Source organism: Sciurus carolinensis, chromosome X (genome assembly GCF_902686445.1).
Source record: "Sciurus carolinensis chromosome X, mSciCar1.2, whole genome shotgun sequence".
Taxonomy (NCBI): Eukaryota; Metazoa; Chordata; class Mammalia; order Rodentia; family Sciuridae; genus Sciurus; species Sciurus carolinensis.
In genome coordinates, this window is record NC_062232.1 from 117,843,908 (window position 1) to 117,862,131 (window position 18,224).

At 40.7% G+C, this 18,224-nt stretch overlaps 1 non-coding gene across 1 annotated transcript; it reads right to left on the reverse strand.

Annotated features, from left to right (window-relative positions):
* Positions 1-12,050: 12,050 nt before the first annotated feature.
* Positions 12,051-12,124, reverse strand: Trnal-caa (transfer RNA leucine (anticodon CAA)). Its single transcript has one exon. It is a non-coding gene; the product is annotated as a tRNA-Leu (tRNA).
* Between the last annotated feature and the right edge of the window lie 6,100 nt (positions 12,125-18,224).

Here is an 18,224-nt window from a genome sequence, read left to right on the forward strand (position 1 = left end):
TTAACTGATGGCTATTTAGGTTTCTTATTCTCCTCCTCTGCTTGCTATTATGAACAATGTAGCAATATACTCTGTACAAAAATATTTGCATTCTTCCCAGGTTGCCTTCTTGTTAGAATATCAAACGTGGGATTCCTGGGGCAAAGGATGTACATGTTTTGTTTTGTTTTCAGGATATCAAGGATTGAACCCAGGGGCACTTAACCACTGAGCCTCATACCCAGCCTTTTTTATTTTTATTTGGAGACAGGGTTTTGCTAAGTTGCTTAGGCCCTTGCTAAATTGCTGAGGCTGGTGTTGAACTTGCGATCCTCCTGCCTCAGCCTCCCTCCCGAGTTGCTGGGTTTATAGGTGTGTGCCACCACACCCAACTAGAATGTGCATGTTTAACATTGTGATGTATATTGACAACCTGTCCCTCAGAAAAGCTGTATTAATCTATATCCCGAACAACAGTGAGACAGTTTACCCTCACCACAGTATTACATGTTATCCATCATTGGTCATTTCCAATAATCTGGGGTTGACAAAACTATTACTCACAGGACAAAACTAGTCAGCATCTTTGCCCTGGTTCAATCTCTAGTACTGAAAAAAAAAAAGGAAAAAAGAAATTAGATTCTTATCTCACAGCAGATATAAAAATTAACTCAAGTGGATTAAAGGCTTAAATGTAAGCCCTGAAATGGTAAAAGTTCCAGGAGGAAATGGGGAAATTTCCTTGACACTGGTCTCTGTGAAGATTCTGTGGATAAGACCTCAAAAGCACAGGCATGAAAAATAAATAGGATTACATGAAACTAAAAAGCTTCTGCATAATCAACAAGTGTGAAGAGACAATCTATGGAATGAGAGAAAATAGTTCTAAATCATACATTTGATAAGGAGTTAAATTCCAAAATAAGCAAGGAACTCAACAGCAAAACAAAAATAAAAAACGAAACCAAACAAAACCTGATTTAAAAATGGGCAAAGGACATAAATAGACATTTGTCAAAAGAAGACATGCCAATTGCTAGAAAGTAGCTGGGTACAGTGGCTCATGCCTGTAATCCCAGCTACTTGGGAGACTGAAGCAGGAGGATCACAAATTTGAGGCCAGCCTCAGCAACTCTGTCAAAATAAAAATATACAAATAAAAATAAAAGGACAGACGACATAGCTCAGTGGCAGAGTGCTTGATATGCATGAGACCCTGGATTCAATCCCAGTACTGTATATTGCTAGAAGGTATGTATTTAAAAAATTTCTGATCATCATGGAAATTCAAATCAAAACCACAATGATATCACCTCAAACCTCTTAGGATATTTACTAAAAAGACAAAAGATAACAAGTGTTGGTGAGGATGTGAAGAGAAAGGAACTCTAATACACTGTTGATGGGAATGTAAATTAGTAGAGCCATTATGAAAAACAGTATGAAAACTCTCCAGAAAGTTAAAAATAGAACTACCATATGATCCAGCAATCCCATTCCTAAGTATATGCCCAAGGAAACTGAAATCAGTGTGAAGAGACATCCGTGCTTCCATGTTCATTGTAGCACATTCACAAGAGCCAAGAAGTATTCATCAGCTCATGAATGGATAAAGAAAATGTGGTACATAAGCATGATGAGATACTATTCACCCAAAAATAAGAATGGAATCCTATCATTTGCAGCAAAATGGATGGAACTGGAGGACATTATGCTAAGTGACATTAAGCCAGAAAGACAAATATCTCATGATATCACTTCTATGTAGAATCTGAAAGAGTTGAATTCTAAGAAGGAGAGAATAAGCTAGATATGAAGGTAGGTACCGGCAGTCCCAGTTGCTTGCGAGGTGGAGATCTAAGCATCTCTAAGGAGGCCAGGAGTACATGACTAGCAACACAGCAAGACCCTGTCTAGGAAGAGAGAGAGAGAGAAGAAAAGAAGAATTGGAAAACAGAAATGGCATACAAGGGGTTTGGTGTGGAAGGGTGGATAGATGTTGGTCAAATGAATACAAACTTTCATGTGACAGGAGGAGTAAATTCAAGGGATCTCCTTTGCATTATAACTATCATTAATAACAATGTATTATATATTTGAAAATTCCTTAGCAGATTTTATATGTTCCCACCATACAAAAAATGATAAATATGTGAAGTAGAGAATGCATCAATTAGCTTGATTCAGCCCTTCTGCTGTGTATACATATATCAAAGCACCATGTTATATACTACATATACAATCTGTACTTGCCAGTTTATTAAAAATTCATCCGTTTCAGCCCTTTATGCATTTAGTGCATTTCAACTTGGCAGGTTAACTTTCTAGTGGAAGTTTGTTGCCAGATTTGTCCTTGTAAATGGAACACTTGTAGGGCCCCTTCCTCCTCTATGATACAATGTATGATCTGGACAATTTGTTTCTGATTTCTTCTTCAAGTCAAGGCTTCTCTTTATTCTTATTTGCTGACACCAGATTGGTTGTGAAACATTTCAACTTGAAGTTAAGAGCGAGCACGCATTCGCTCTCAACTGGAGAAGGCGAAGAGACAGGATGTGATGTATTGTGGTTTCTTTTGCCTGAGGAAACAGAATGAACCACGACTGTCAAGGGCAAACGTTTGTGGTAAGAGTTTCTTTACCTTAGATTAATGTAAGAGAAGGATTGAGGCATGAGGGGATTTGAATAGGAATATTCCTATATGAAATAGTATCCACTATAACCGGTCAAAGCCATTCTTGCATTAGAGTTCTCCTTTTCCCCAGAGTCCTACTGTTCCAGGACCCATGATACGCAGTTCTTGTAAAATTGAATCCTTACGTGCAGACTGCAATTGTAGACCTTAAGTTTCTCCCATAGTTATTTGTCTACTGTTCTGTCTCTGAGCTCTATAGTGATTGGAACACCAGAGACTGCCTTGTGCTTCCTGAACTTGAACAGTACTGGCTTGTATATTTGGACACCAATTCATATACTTTTTGTGAAAAAAAGATCTTTCCACTGTTTTTGTTCAGTTCTTTGTAGGCATGCCATTTTTCCAGACCAAAGGAAACTACCGTGGTCCCCAGAAAGTAACTGGGTAAATGCAGACTTGGAGGTCTTGAGGGCAGTCTTCTAAAATAATATGGTGACATCTATTGCAATGTTTGAGAAAAATTTCCCATTTTACTCTTGCCCCTTGGTATTGATTGGTGGAGTTTCTGGGGAACGAGTGGGGATGCTTATACAAGGAACTTGTAAAGTTTTTTAAGAACAAGAGAGTTAGACATTGCAACCATTACTTTTTCTGATTTGCAAAGTTCTTGCAGTCTGTTTAGGTGGATCAAGAAGGCTCTAATGAAAGCTCATGAAATTTGGTTAGAAAGAATTAGAAGGGTATGAGAACAGTTCCCTCTCAGGGCTTCCTGTCCTTCTCATATCTGAGCTGGTTTTAATCCAAGCTAGCTGCTCATCTCTTTCTGGAATTTCCTTTGTCTGCGATCCTATGTTAGATCATTATTTCCTAGATCCCCTGTCTTCTTTTTTAGTGATTTCTCCATTATTTCTCTAGTAACTTCCTAATGTTTACAAGTGATTGACTTTATTGTTATTACTATTATTTGCATGTCCACAAATGTCTTTCATGTACTTTTTTTCACCTTTTTGTGTATTTGTTATTTTTGCTTTAAAGTTTGGCTCTATATAGAATTAGAAGCTGAAAAATCTTTTCCCTTATTATTTATTTATTTGTGTGTGTGTGTGGTGCTGGGGATTGAACCCAGGGCCTCAGGTATGCAAGGCACATGCAGTATTACTGAGCCACGTGGCCAGCCCTCCCTCATGATTTCGAACATGCTTTTCCATTAGTTTACAGAATCGAGCATTGCTACTGAGAAGTTGGATGCCATTTTGATTCTTGATCTTTTCTAATGGATTTACCTCTTTCCCTTTGTAAATATTTAGGTTCTTTGTCATATCCCTAGTGTCATTAAAAATTCGTAAGGATGTGTATTAATGCAGGTGGTTTTTTTTTTTTTTTTTTTCGGTGCTGGGGATTGAACCCAGGGCCTTGTGCATGTGAGGCAAGCACCCTATGCGCACCCTACCCACTGAGTTGTTAATGCAGTTTTTAAACTAATCTCATTTTGCTTTTGATAGGTCTTTTTAGTACAAATATCCATGTTCTTCAGTGCTGAAATTTTTTTTCTCTCTCTCTCTCTCTCTTTTTTTTTTTTTTTTTTTGATATGCCCATCCCCATTTCTCTATTCTTCCTTTCTTGGGCTTCTGTGGGATACTGAACCTCCTGAATTGATTCTTTTTTAAACATATTTTTAGTTGTAGATGGACACAATACTTTTATTTATTTATTTATTTATTTTTATGTGGAGCTGAGGATGGAACCCACTGCCCGTCATGTGCTAAGCAAGCACTCCACCACTGAGCCACAACCCCAGATTATGTTTGGTATTTTTTCTCTTAATACCATCAGACAATCCTACTATACTTCCTGGAAGCTCAATTTCCAAGTGTAAAATGACAATTTAATTCCTCCCTTCTTCCCTCAAATATCCTACACTCCTTCCTCCTCCTCCTTCTCCTCTTCCCTATCATCCAATGACTTCAATTCACAACTTTGACCAGAAAATAAAGCAGGTTTATTAAGAGCTGTTACTGGCATTAACCCATGCAGAAGATTAGGGAAGAGAAGGAAGACGGACTGCGTGGAGGAAGATGTCAAGGGTAAAGCGACCTTAACAGAAGCCTTGTGTAACCCTGAAAGAAGTCCTGAAGATGGGATAATTTGTCAGAGTGGCCCCTACTGGGGGCAAGGGAACTAGATACCCATTGTTCTTATGTCACTGGATATGGGCTGCCCTTAGAATGGGCTGTGACCTTGAAATAGGCAGCTCGTTCTAGCCAAGGCAAACCGTGAAAGGAACTGAGAGCAGAAGACTTATCTGACCGCATTCTCAAAAGATAGGAGAGTATCAGGCGTGGGGATGCCCACCTGTAATTTTAGCGACTATGGAGGCTGAGGCAGGAGATGGCAAGTTCAAAGCCAGCCTCAGCAATTTAGCGAGACCCTCAGCAACTGAGCAAGACCCTGTCTCTCTCAAGAAATAAAAAGGTCTGGGGATGTGGCTCATAGTACAGCACCCCTGGGTTCTGTCCCCAGTATTGAGAGAAAAAAAGATGGGAGGTCTGAATGACACATCACAGCTTCTACCATATCAGCCTCACGGTGTGCCTTTCAGTGTTGCTCAGCAGCTGGCTCAAGCCAACTAGGGAGAGACAATTCTGCACCTCCCTTTCCAACTTGGCTTTTGGTGACATTGAGTTAGTAACTTTGAATCAATATTGCTGTGGAATTTAAACAGTTTTGTCAGTCATTTTCAGCCTTCAGAACTCTTTCTTGTTCTCCAATTATTCCTGTTATCTTGTTATTGTGCAAGAGTTATAATGGCTTGAATCTTTCAATGTATAGCCATTGAGCATTGTTTTTCAAATTTAATGTTTCCTGAATTGTGTCTATTTCCTCCAGGGAATTTTCCCACCTACCCAGCTGCCCATACATCAACTCTTCAACTCTTAAAGGCCCAGGCATTATTTTAGGTGATGGTGATACCACACTAAACAAGACACAAAAGGTCCCCATGGAAAAGCTTCCTAGCTAGTGGAGGCACTCAGACAATAAGCTAGTAAATGTACAAATAAATAAGATAATCTAAGGAAGTTGTCATTGCCATGAATGAGTGAAATTCAGTGTGATGGGATGGACCATGTGGTAACAGAGGGGTGTGTCTTTCTAGAGTGGTCTGGGAAGGTGTCTCTGTGGAGATTACATTTGAGCAGAGTCCTGAATATAATGCGAGAGAAGGCCAAGCCAACCACTGTGGTGGGAGACAGCACCAGGAATTATGGGTTCTGAGAAGACAGCCAGTATGCTAGGTCTCAGGAATACCAATGAGGCTAGTGTGGCTATAGCAAAGCCCACAGGGAAGCCAAAGGTAGGAGATGAGTATAGCAAGACAAGCAGGGGCCAGGAAATTTTCACTGGGTGTCTCAGTCTCCCTTTCCATTTGACGATTTACATCAGTCACAGTTCTACCAGAGAAATAGAACCCGCAGGATATACATATATGTAACTATCTATCCATATATATGAAATCTATTGACAGAGAGGAGACAGACACAGAGAGAGAGACTGAAAGCACACTGTTAGAAGCAGAGCAGGCAGGGGTCAGGGGACAGGAGGGGTTATTTCAAGAACTTACTTTACACAGAGGTGGGAGCTGGCTAGGCAAGTGTATAATGAAGAGCCAGCCAGTAAGCTGGAAACTCTGAGGCAGGAGAAGATGCAGAATTTCTTCTTCCTCAGGAAAACTTCGGCTCTGCTATTAAGTCCTTTCAACTGATTGAATGAGGTCACCCAGGTTTTCACAGATAATCTCCTTTGCTTAAAGTCAACTGATTGTGTATGTTAAGCACAGTTTCACAAACCCCATAGCATCGTTCAGATTAGTGTTTGCCTGAATAACTTCATCCTAGCCTACTGGACACAGACAATTAACCAGCACAGTGACTTACCTCAACATTTACCTGGCTGTTCATATTTAAGTTAAGGCCCAGAAGGTCTAATAGGGGAGCTCATGGGAGGGACTTGCCAACCAGAAGACTTTGCTTTAGGATAAGAAAGGGGAGGAACAGAAAAATAAGATGGGAGTCCCCTAAAAATGGCAGCCTTTGGAAGTCTTTTCCCATGGAAGCTCTTCAGTTTCCCTAGAGAAGTCTCTGCCATTTCTGTTCTCTTGCAACAGGTGTGGGGATGCTGTGTGTGGAAGTTGTCCTTCTTTAAGGACTTCACCCACATTAAGATCTTTCAACCAGTGTCACTGTCTTCAAGTCCAAGTCTTCCTCCTGCCCTTCACACTACCTGGTATCTACAAATCCACAGCTTCCAGGATTCTGCAGGGCACTGTAGCTCCTTTTGGGCCATAGCCCTTTCTGCGAACCTCATTCCCACACCTCTTGAGTTGTGGCTTTTCAACATCTCATCATGCCTTTATCCACATTTGATCTTCCAAAAATTATCCTTATGGATTTATTTATACACTTAAAAAAAGCTAGAAATAATGTGTGTTCCACCTGCCATCTCAAACCATTCAGGCTAGTTTTTGTTTGTTTGTTTTTGCATGAAATAGCCTTATTTAAATGTTGGGGAGAAGGTGGGGAAGGGTGTCTTTCTTTGCATCTGAGAGAACCATGCCACCTGGGAGGGGTCTGCTACAGTGACAGCATATGGCTGAGAGTCAGTCGATGCCTCAGAAGGTCCAGGTTTGAGCTTACACAAGGCTTCTGGTTCTATGGCTTTTTCTGAGTACTGGTAGCAGTGGTGAAATTCTCCTTCAACTGCAAGGATATTTCAAGTCACACCAAAATATCAATATTGTATTAAAACTGAGATATGGTTATCATCTGCCCAATACTGTACTATGCTGTTCCTCCTGGGGGAGGCTCAGATGAGGCTGTACTGTCCTTCTGGCCTGAGCGTCTCTAGATAAGATGAAAAATTAGGTCCTGGAGAGAATGAATTATTATGGAGGAGAAGTGATAGGACCCTAAGAAAAGAAATCTGACCTGGATGAAGAAGAGAAAAGAAGCACAAGAAACTTAAATCAGAGGAAAGGAAGTGGTCACCTTTGAGTAGGGAGGACTGGGAACTGGGCATGGGAATCTCAGGCACCCATCCTTCGCTTCTGGTTATTCCCCTGTCACAAATCCATTTTCACTACTTTTTAATTTAACACACACTCCATTCTGTGTTTACTCTATCAGAGACTTCTGGAAGCAGACCAAGGGCACAAATAGACTCTGAGAGAACAGATGACTAAGAAACAGAAAAAAGATACTCAGCCCCACCAGAACCCATAATTGGCCATTTCAACTATACCAGGAGAACTTGGAAGCATTGTCCTCAAACATTTTTAAAAATTGTATGTATCTCTGGTTTAAAATTTTAATGCAGGATGTTCTCTGTGCACATCTCAGGATTAGATTTCAGATCAAAAATGACAGTGTTGGGCCTGGGGCTGGGGCTCAGAGGCAGAGTGCTTGCATAGCAGGTGTGAGGCACTCGGTTTGAATCTCAGCACCACATATAAAAAAATAAAAGTCCATTGACAACTAAAAAAATTAAACAAAACAAAAATGACAATGTTCAGGCAGGGTGTAGGTTTCTTTTGGTGGTAGACTTGTTCAAAAATTTGATTGTGATGGTTGTACATCTCTGTGAATATATTAAAACCACTTAGACACTTTTAATAGGGGAATTATATGGTATATGAATTATATATCAAAAAAGATGTTACTTCAAAAAAGTGTGGTATTCTGGAATACCAGAATTCTTAAAATTTGTGTTATAATTGCTAAGAGGTGAATTTCTTTTTTAAAAATATTTTTGTTGTAAATGGACATGATACCTTTTATTTATTTTTATGTGGTGCTGAGAATTGAACTCAGTGCCTCACATATGCCAGGCAAGCACTCTGCCACTGAGCTACAGCCCCAGCCCAAGAGGCGAATTCCTTTATGGCTTGAGAGCCTAGACTTTATGAGCACTAAGGTTCCTTTAAGACAGTGGAAATTTGAGAATTATAGAATTTTGGTTTGGCATAATATTCCTCCAGCACAATATGTTGGTGTGGTTATTTTCACTTCAAAAATGCTAGGTGGGGGCTGTGGTTGTATAGCTCAGTGGTGGAGCATTTGCCCGGCATGTGTGAGATGCTGGATTCCATCCCCAGCACCATATAAAAATAAATAAATAAATAGAATCAAGGTATTATATCCATCTACAATTAAAAATATATATATTAAAAAATGCTAGGGAACTAGGAGTGTATCTCAGTGTCAGTACATGTGCTTAGCATGTGTGAGGTGTTGAGTTCAATACCCAGCACCAAACAAACAAACAAAAAACAACCAATTACAGTTAGTCAATTTACAGTCAAGTTCTAGTTATGCTACAAACTAACAGCATGAACTTGAACAACTCTCTCAACCTCTCAAAACCTGTTTCCTTGCTTGGAAAATGGTAATAAATAAACTCAGCCTCCCTTGTAGTTTTTTTGGAAGGATCAAATGAAAGAACAGATGAAAAAGTGCTTATATGTTTTATGCACATGAAGATGGTACACTTGTTCATTTTGCTATTATTAGTATTAGTAACTATCAAATTAAGATGGTAACCTGCTAATCTTGTAAAAAAAAACTTTATTCTTTTAATTTGGCTTTACATGAACTAAAAAATGTCTTATAAGCCAAGTACATTTTTTATTGGTCATTATTTCCAATGAATATTTATTTTTTGAGAAATAACCAGGGTCTCAATGAGGGACCTTAGCTTGTGTCTATTATCTATACTTCTTTGATCCTCATGTGACCTCTAACCAGTCTGGTAAAATTGTTTTTCTTAGATTAAATTGTTTTTAGGTGCCAGTGTTGAATTTCAGTTTAGCTTAGTAAATATTTTACTGGGTAGTATAGAAAAATTTAGCTGCCAATGCCCCACTTCCATTTCATTGTTTAGTCCTAAACTTTTCATGGCTAATGTGGAAAGACGCAATCCTAGCCAAATTTTAAAGAAAGAGTTGGGCTGGGGTTGTGGCTCACTGGTAGAGTGCTTGCCTAACATGTGTGAGGCACTGGGTTTGATCCTCTGCACCACCTGTGAATTAAAAAAATAATAATAAATAAAGATCCATCAACAACTGAAAAAAAATTCAAGAAGGAGTTGCAAGGTTGTGATTTTAAATTCAAATCCAGACTCAGTTTTACCTCAAGCAGTTAACATTTACATTTCCAACATATTCTTATGGTTTGAGCAAGTGCTCAAAGCATTTCATAGAAGCAGTGTCAACATTTATGGAAGAAGCGGTTGTTTGCTTTACAAGTGTTATTGCATTGGGAATATTCTTTATTTTTGTTTTCATTTCTGGGGATGGAACCAAGGGACACTTTATCTCTGAGCTACATCTCCAGCTTTCTTTTTTCTTTTTTGAGACAGGGTCTCCCTAAATTTCCAAGGATTGCCTTGAATTTGTGATCCTCCCACCTCGGCCTCCTGAGGCACTGGGATTACAGGAATATACCCCCCACACCAAGCTTGCACTGGGAATAAAGAATTTTGGCATCAGAACAGAGCAAGTTTTGAAGGAGGTGTTTCTTTTAATAAACAATAGAAATCAAAACGTTCATCTCTGAAACAATGTTTTTCTCAGTAAGCAAATTTTGGCCTTTAAAATAGCAACAAATAGAAAATGTTTCAAAATGTAAACAAAGGAGAATAAGGTTTCTGAGGAATTTCCTGAGAAGGGAATATCAGGGATTGATATGACCAGTTAGTTTATCAATCTCTCTGGGTATACTTAGCCTGGCATGTCAACATGGCCAAGTATGATTTTCAGGATTCATACATATATCTGGAAGTTTCCATGATGCCAAGCTGGAATTAAATGAGATTATATGCTTTGTTATTCATAATGCATTAGTTGGGATTCTTTTGGTTGCAAATGATAGACACCCCCAAGCACAAAAGAAAATGTATTGATCTATGTAACTGAAAAATCTAGGTGGTGGATATTTCTTCAGGCATGGCTGGATCCAGATGTACAAATAATGTCGTTAGGAATCTTTCTCTTTCTATGTCAACTCTTCTTTCATCATATTGGTTTTAAGAATGAGGCCATCTTTGCAGCCCCAGGCTTAACACTGTCTTACCACTAACAATCCATTGAAGAGAATTTTTACCTTTTCTTGGTTTCAGAAAGCCATGGGATTATATCTCATTGATTTAAGCCTATCACAATAGCCAAGGAGACAGAATATCCTGATTTACTAGGCCTGGGCCACCCTCCCACCCTGTAGCAGGGGTTTGCTGGCAGTGTGTCCTGTGTCACATGGATTTAGAGTGGCACAGATGTTATCTAGGTGGATAAAAGTGACAGATGCCCCCTACACACATGGCAGGGAAGCTAGTATAATGTGAAACTTGCTCTTACTCTTTCATTTTATTTTTTGTTTTTATTGTTTTGCAGCACAGGGAATTGAATCTAGGGCCTCACACATGCCAGGCAAGTGCTCTACTGCTGAGCTACATTCCCAGCACCTCAGCACATTTTTTTTAGTACTGGGGATTGAACCTAGGGGCACTCTACCACTGAGCTACATCCCAGCCCTTTTTATTTTTTATTTTGCGACAGGGTCTGGCTAAGTTGCTGAGACTGACTTTGAACTTGTGATTCTCTTGCCTCAACCTCCTTAGTTTCTGGAAATACAGGTGTGTGTCACCATGCTTGACTGGGATTTTTAAATATTTATAATTATCAAAGGTAAACAGTTATATATAAAATTAGATTTTTGCATGTTTTCTCCTGAGAGTTATCTGTTCTGATATTTTGACCATTTCCATTGCACTTTCTTACTCATTTATACTCTTTACATATTAAGGATCTTAATATTTTAACACTTTTTTTTCATGCTGGGAATTGAACCCAAAGCCTTGTAGATGCTATGTATGATTTCTACCACTAAGCTATTGTCCAGACCATTTTTAAACAGCTTTATTGAGATAAAATTAGAATATAATACATCTCACCCATTTAAACTATACAGTTAAATAGCTTTTTGTATGTTTACAGAGTTTAGCATCCATCAGCACAATCAAATTCAGAACATTTCATTACCTTAGAAAGGAATTCTTCTCCATGTACTGTTCTCCTCAATCCCTCTGCCTCTCCATTCCCTGATAACCACTACTTTGATTTCTATGTCTCTGAATTTGCCCCTCCTGGAAATTTCATATAAATGGAATTACATAATATGTGGTCTTTTGTATCTGTTTAATTTAGCATATTATTTTCAAGATTCAACCATATTGTAGCATGCATAAGAATTTTGTTCCTTTACAAGGCTGAATAGTAGTTCATTGTACCAACATACCACCTTTTGTTTATCCATTCATTTGTTGAAGGATATTTGGGTTGTTCCTACCTTTTGGCTATTATTAATCATATTTCTTTTTTTTTTTTTTTTGTGGTGCTGGGGATTGAACCCAGGGCCTTGTGCTTTTGAGGCAAGCACTCTACCAACTGAGCTATATCCCCAGCCCAATCATATTTCTTTTTTTTTCTTATCTTTAAAAAATTTTTTTTAGTTGTAGGTGGACACAATATTACTTGTTTTTAATGTGGTGCTGAGGATTGAACCCTGGGCCTCACATGTGCTAGGTGAGTGCTCTGTCACTGAGCCACAACCCCAGCCCTAAATCATATTTCTATGAAGACTTTTGTACAAGTCTATGTGGAGACATGTTTTCATTCCTCTTGGGTAGGTAGCTAGAAGTAGAATTATTGGACCACTTGGTAACTTTTTGAGAAAATGCCGGGCTATTTTTCCACAGTGTTTCCATCTTTAGAACTCACATCAACTCTGAATTAGGGTTTCACTTTCTTCACATTCTTACCAATGCTTTTTATTGTTCACATGCATTTTTTCAGTACTAGGGATTGAACCTAGGGGTGCTTTACCACTAAGCTACACCCCAGCCCCTTCTTTAAAATTTTGAGACAGGGTCTTTTTTTTTTCACTTGTTCTTTTTTAGATATACATTACAGTAGACTGTATTTTGACATATTATACATACATGGTGTATAAATTATTCTTATTAGGATCCCATTCTTGCGGTTGAACATGATGTTGAGTTAAACCAGTCATATATTCATATATGAACATAGGAAAGTTATGTCTGATTCATTCTACTGAGACAGTGTCTTCATAAATTGCTGAGGCTGGCCTCAAACTTGTGATCCTCATGTCTCAGCCTCCTGAATAGATAGGATTACAGGCTTGTGTGTTGTTATTGTCTTTTTTAAAAATTTTTTGGTACTGGGGATTGAACTTGGGGACACTTAACCACTGAGCAACACCCCTAGTCCTTTTTAAGTTATTTTAAGACAGGATCTCACTAAGTTCCTGAGCTGGCTTTGAACTTGCCATCCTGCCTCAGCCTACTGAGTCACTGGGATTACAGGCATGTACCACTGTGCCCGGCTTTATTATCCATGTTTCGATAGCAGCCATCTAGTGTGTATGAAGTGTATCTCATGATGGTACTAATGATACTGGGTATCTTTTCATGTACTCATTGGCAATTTGCATGTCTTGTTGCCTATCCAGATCTTTTATCCATTTAAAAATTTAAAAAACCTAGAGGTATTTTTGGGAGAGGGTACAGAGGTGCTTAACCACTGAGCAACATCTTCAGTCCTGTTATTTTACATTTTATTTTGGGATAGGATCTTGAAGTTGTGATCCTCCTGCCTCAGCCTCCCGAGTCACTGGGATTATACTTGTGTGCCATGGTGGCATATTTTAGAGTTTTTTATATATTTATTCTGGATATAAGATTCTTATCAGTTATATGATTTCTAAATATTTTCTCCCTTTCAGTGGGTTATATTTTCATTTTCCTGATAGTGTCCTTTGAAGTATATTTTTAAAACATGATGCTATCAGTTTATCTATTTTTTCCCCTGTACTTTTGGTGTGATATCTAAGAAACCACTGCCTATTCCAACGCCATGAAGATTCATGTCCATGTTTTCTTCTACATGTAGATATCCATTTGTGCCAGCATTGTTTTTTGAAAAGATTATCCTTTTTCCATTTAATTGTCTTGTCACTGTGGTCAGAAATAATTTATCTTAGATGGAAGGGTTTGTTTCTGGGCTCTCAATTTGATCCCATTGATCTGTATCTTCTTATGTCAGTACCACACTGATTTGATTATTGCAACTTTGTAGTAAGCTTGAAATTGGGAAGTGATTCCTGTGACTTTGTTCTTTTCCAAAATTGTTTTGATTATTCTGGATTCTTGGAATGATATTATCCTTTTGATCACCAACTATCTTTGCAAACAAAATTTCTATTTGTAATTTGACTTTATAATTTTTTTTCTTATACAGAAGTTTTACTTCTTCCAGTTCTTATAAAAATGTAATTTTAGTAAATGTGAATCACATACAAGCATACATTGCACATTTGTACCCAAAAGACTTACATAACTCAGTAGGGAAGGATGGTAAAGCTAGTTCAGAGTATTCAAAAACATATTTATTGAAGACTTTTAGAAACAGATATTTAGTCTGCTGGGAAATGAATGTTGCAATTAAACTGCTAAGTGATATAAAAGTGGGTGAATATCATACAGGGCAACAACTGTAATAGTACTATCTTTTCTACTGGAGAAAAATGATTTCCATTTCTGTTGAACACAATTATTTCCAGCTTATCAATCCTTCTCAAGTGAAGGTACGAGTTTGCACTATTTGGGTCCTAATTAATAACAAATATTAGTTACCTAAACAAAGTTTCATTTTTCTAGAAAATTAGGTAATCCTTGGAAATATTTGTTGGACAATGCTCCAATATGACACCAGAGGATGTGTAATATTCTTTGTCTTTTTCCAACTTTTTAAAACAGAATTTAACTTTTATTTATTTATTTATTTTTATTTTATTTTTAAAAATGTGGTGCTGAGGTTCAACCCCAGTGCCTTACCCGTGCTAGGCAAGCACTCTGCCAGTGAGCTACAACCTCAGGTCACCTTTTCCCAACTTTTGAGTAATTTTTCTTAATGTTTTTCTCATGTAAAAATAGTGATGCTTTACAACATTCTGATGAGTGTAGAGGAGATGTATATTGAACCACATAGTAGGCCTTTATTTCTTCGTCAACTAAACTGGTGTTTTACCAATCTATGTCATTCATTAATTCCTTTTATGTTATCAATTGTATCATGGGGCAGGGAGGTGTCCCTCTTCCAGCCTTCAAAATTGGTGAAGACACCAACCTAGAAGTTTTAAATTTTATGTCAATTTAATTGATCTTTTCCTTTTTGAATTTTATATTATTTTTATATTTTGAAAAATTATTTTATATTGTTAATTTTCTACATTTAAATTTTTCCACTTGTTTTATTCTTCTTAAAAAAAGGTACAAAACAAAAATCGCTCACTGCAAAGATACACACTGTTAGAAGCGTGTGTCTTTCCCAGACATTTTCTATGCAATACACATGAATAGAAGATAAAAAGTGGGATTGAAATTATAAATATTGTTTAGAACCTACTTTCTTTTACTTGGCAATATAACAGGGCATCTTTCCACATGTAGATCAATCTCATAGTTTTTTTTTATTACACTAAGAAAAGGCTTTCCTATCCCAAGATTACAAAAATATTCTCCTGTACTCATTTGTATCTTATTTATTTTTAACTTATTTTAGAGCAGTAGCATTAGTAAAAAGAAATTAACATCATTCTATCCACAGTAGTGGGAAAATTGTAAGTGCTTTCTCTACCCTCCCCACATTCAAGAGAGGGACCTGCAAACATTCTGCCTGTTGACTTAACACATTTAGACAATTTAAACTGGCTAGAGGAAGAGGTGTGTGTGTGTGTTTTCTCCTCCACTCAAGGTACCTTTTTTATTTGTCTGCACTCAGTTGCCTCAGGTATAAAAATCAGTGTTTCCCCGTAGACTGTTTAAAAGATCCACTAGGAATGATTAGCCTATATAATATCAGTCCACTCTCCTGGCAGAAAATTGTGGGAAGAATGAGGATTAAAGAGGAGAGTTGCATTTGTAATTCCCACAAAGGCTTCTAGCATTAGGATAAAATTGGGGTGAATCCTAGGGCTTCACCATATTGCTGCCTTAGTTTTTATGGTGACACCCCCGCCTCTCGGTCAGCTACTGCATCTTGGGTTTCCCTAGGTCCTCCGCCGTCCCTCCCTAGCAGGCACCAAGGAATTCTAGGTTCAGGGCGATGAGAGGGCTCTGGCGCCTATCTTTTCCCACTTGGCTTCTTTAAGGGGTTGTCTCCTCTTTCCGCTTTCTGTGCCCTCTCTAAAGCGCGTCAAGAGTTCCAAGCCCACAAGGATTGGCAGTCCAGGTGCGTGTTACACGGCGCTTCCTAGGACCCCAGCGCTAGAGAGAATCAGGGATGTGGAGGGCGCGGGGCTCCGTAACCCCCAGCCCGAGAGCCGAGTGCGCGCGCGCGCTGGTGGGGGCGGGGTTAGGGAGGGCACATTCCGGCTTTGGCTCCGGCCCTTTCAGGCTGTCCCGGGCTCCTCTCCTCTTGGCGCCAGCAAAGACAGCAGCCCTGACAGGGCCACCTGCCTGCGCCCATACTGTGCGAACCCCCGGCGCAGCGAAGCTCTGCCTTGGCCAGCGCCGGCTGGGATGCTGAGGAACCGCCAAGACTTGCACGAGTTGCCATGGGAGTGCGAGGCCGGGCCGTCTCCTCCCACCACGTGCGCTAGCTTAGCCCGGCCTTCCCTCCCCTGACAATGGGCGTCTCCGCGGGGGTTCTCCCTTTCGGCTCCTCGCGTCCCTCCTCCGCACCTCCCGCCTCAGCTCGTCCTCCGCGAAGCTAAGCGGGGGCGTGGGTGCGCTCCCACAAACAGTTGCCCTCACGGCGGCTGCGGCCCAAGCGCTGCGCGGGAGCCCCAAACTCCGAGGAAGTTCCCGGGCTCCCGGCGCGCAGCACTCTCAGGCCTCTGGCCCCTCTGCCCCTACCAGGGGGCTCCGGCAGGCCGCTGGCGGCTGAGCGGCCCGGGGGCGCAGAAGCGGCGCTCCAGGCGGAGCTGGGCAACTGCGGGCCGGGACGGCGGCGCCCGCCGGGGACTCCAGCGTGAGGATGGCGGCTGCAGGGTCCCGGCCCCACCTGATTTTGCCAGCTCAGGCGGTCAGGCACTTGCCCCAAGCTGCCGCTTCGGCGCTATGGACTCCAGGCCTCCGGCGGAACCCGGACGGCTACACTTTCATGCAGATAGCGCAGACCGTCCCACTGCAGGTGGACATGGCCATGGCCCTACAGCGCGTGAGGATTGAGGAGAAGTATGGCAAGAGCTATCTCTGCCTCCTGCAAGCGGTCTTCGTCGCAGGTAAGCCTTGTGCTTCCTCGCACTCTCCGCCCGGCGGCGGCCTCGGGCTCCTCGCTCTCCCCCTCCCCATTCTGCCCGCGGAGCACGCACTTTGTCTTCCCTCCACGCCCGGCACGCGCACAAGTCCCCACTGCAGTGCTTCTCCCATCTGCAAGCTCGCTGGGCCATCGTTCTCTGTCCCTCTGGCCAGCTGCCGCGCTGCAGGCGTGCAGGTCTGGTCGGGGCTGGGACACCGCTGGCGAACCGTGAGAAAGGCCGGAGGCGATGTGGAACTGTCTTTGCGGTTGGTTCAGGTCTCGGTGTCCACTTCGCACTGGCGTGGCAGAGGTAGGAATAGACCGCGTCTTCCACCTCCGCATCCCGCACTCCAGAACTCAGCACCCCGAGAGTGCCCTTGCCTTGTAATAGTCCCTGCATCTGGAAAAGCGATTAAAAAAAAAAAAAATAACACGTGGATGGGAAATCAAGTTAAAAAGGGGTCCAGATTCAGAAACCAGTGGTACTGTAGTTGGCTGAGGAGTTGTAGGGAAACAACTGCTGCCAAGGATTTGGGCGTTTCATCTCGACAAGTGCGTCTTTCCAGCTTGTTCCGGGAGCCTCCCGGGTCCTCACTACCAAAGCAGAAGCTCTTGTACGACTCACAAAACCTTTACTGCCAATGCTGCGGTTTGGTTAAGGGACATGAGTGGTGTAAGAATGAACTTGTTGCTCATGCCGTTGACCAAACTAGAATTGCCCAGCTTTGAGATTGGTGTGGCAGGGAAGGGCTGGGGCTGTGAGAAGTTCGTATGAAACCATTCTGATTGATGCGCGGGGACATTTGCAAGGTGCTGCAATTGATGGGCATGACTTCCTGCGCTCCCTTGGTAGTCTTGGCTTACCATGTGCAACGACTTGCAGTGCAACTTTTGGTATTCCAAAATTAGACTTGGTGGCAGTTTTCCCAAATCAGGTAGCCACAACTTATGTCCCAAGTGTTCCTCCTTATTTGAGGCTGTCCGTGCAAATCTTTTTAGTTAAACCATGGAAACAATTCAAGGCTTTGTCCACGCATTATCTTACCTGTTTTGTTTTCAGGTAATTAATGCCATTTTCTATATGTAATAATAAATCATTAATGGGAACTTGGTGACCGGCACAAACTCCTTCAGAGCAATTTAAATGCATTTTGCAGGCTACAAAAGAACTTCACTAACACTTTCTGTGCTGTGCAGTGGAAGGTACTTTATATCTTCTCATTTATTGCCTGCATCAT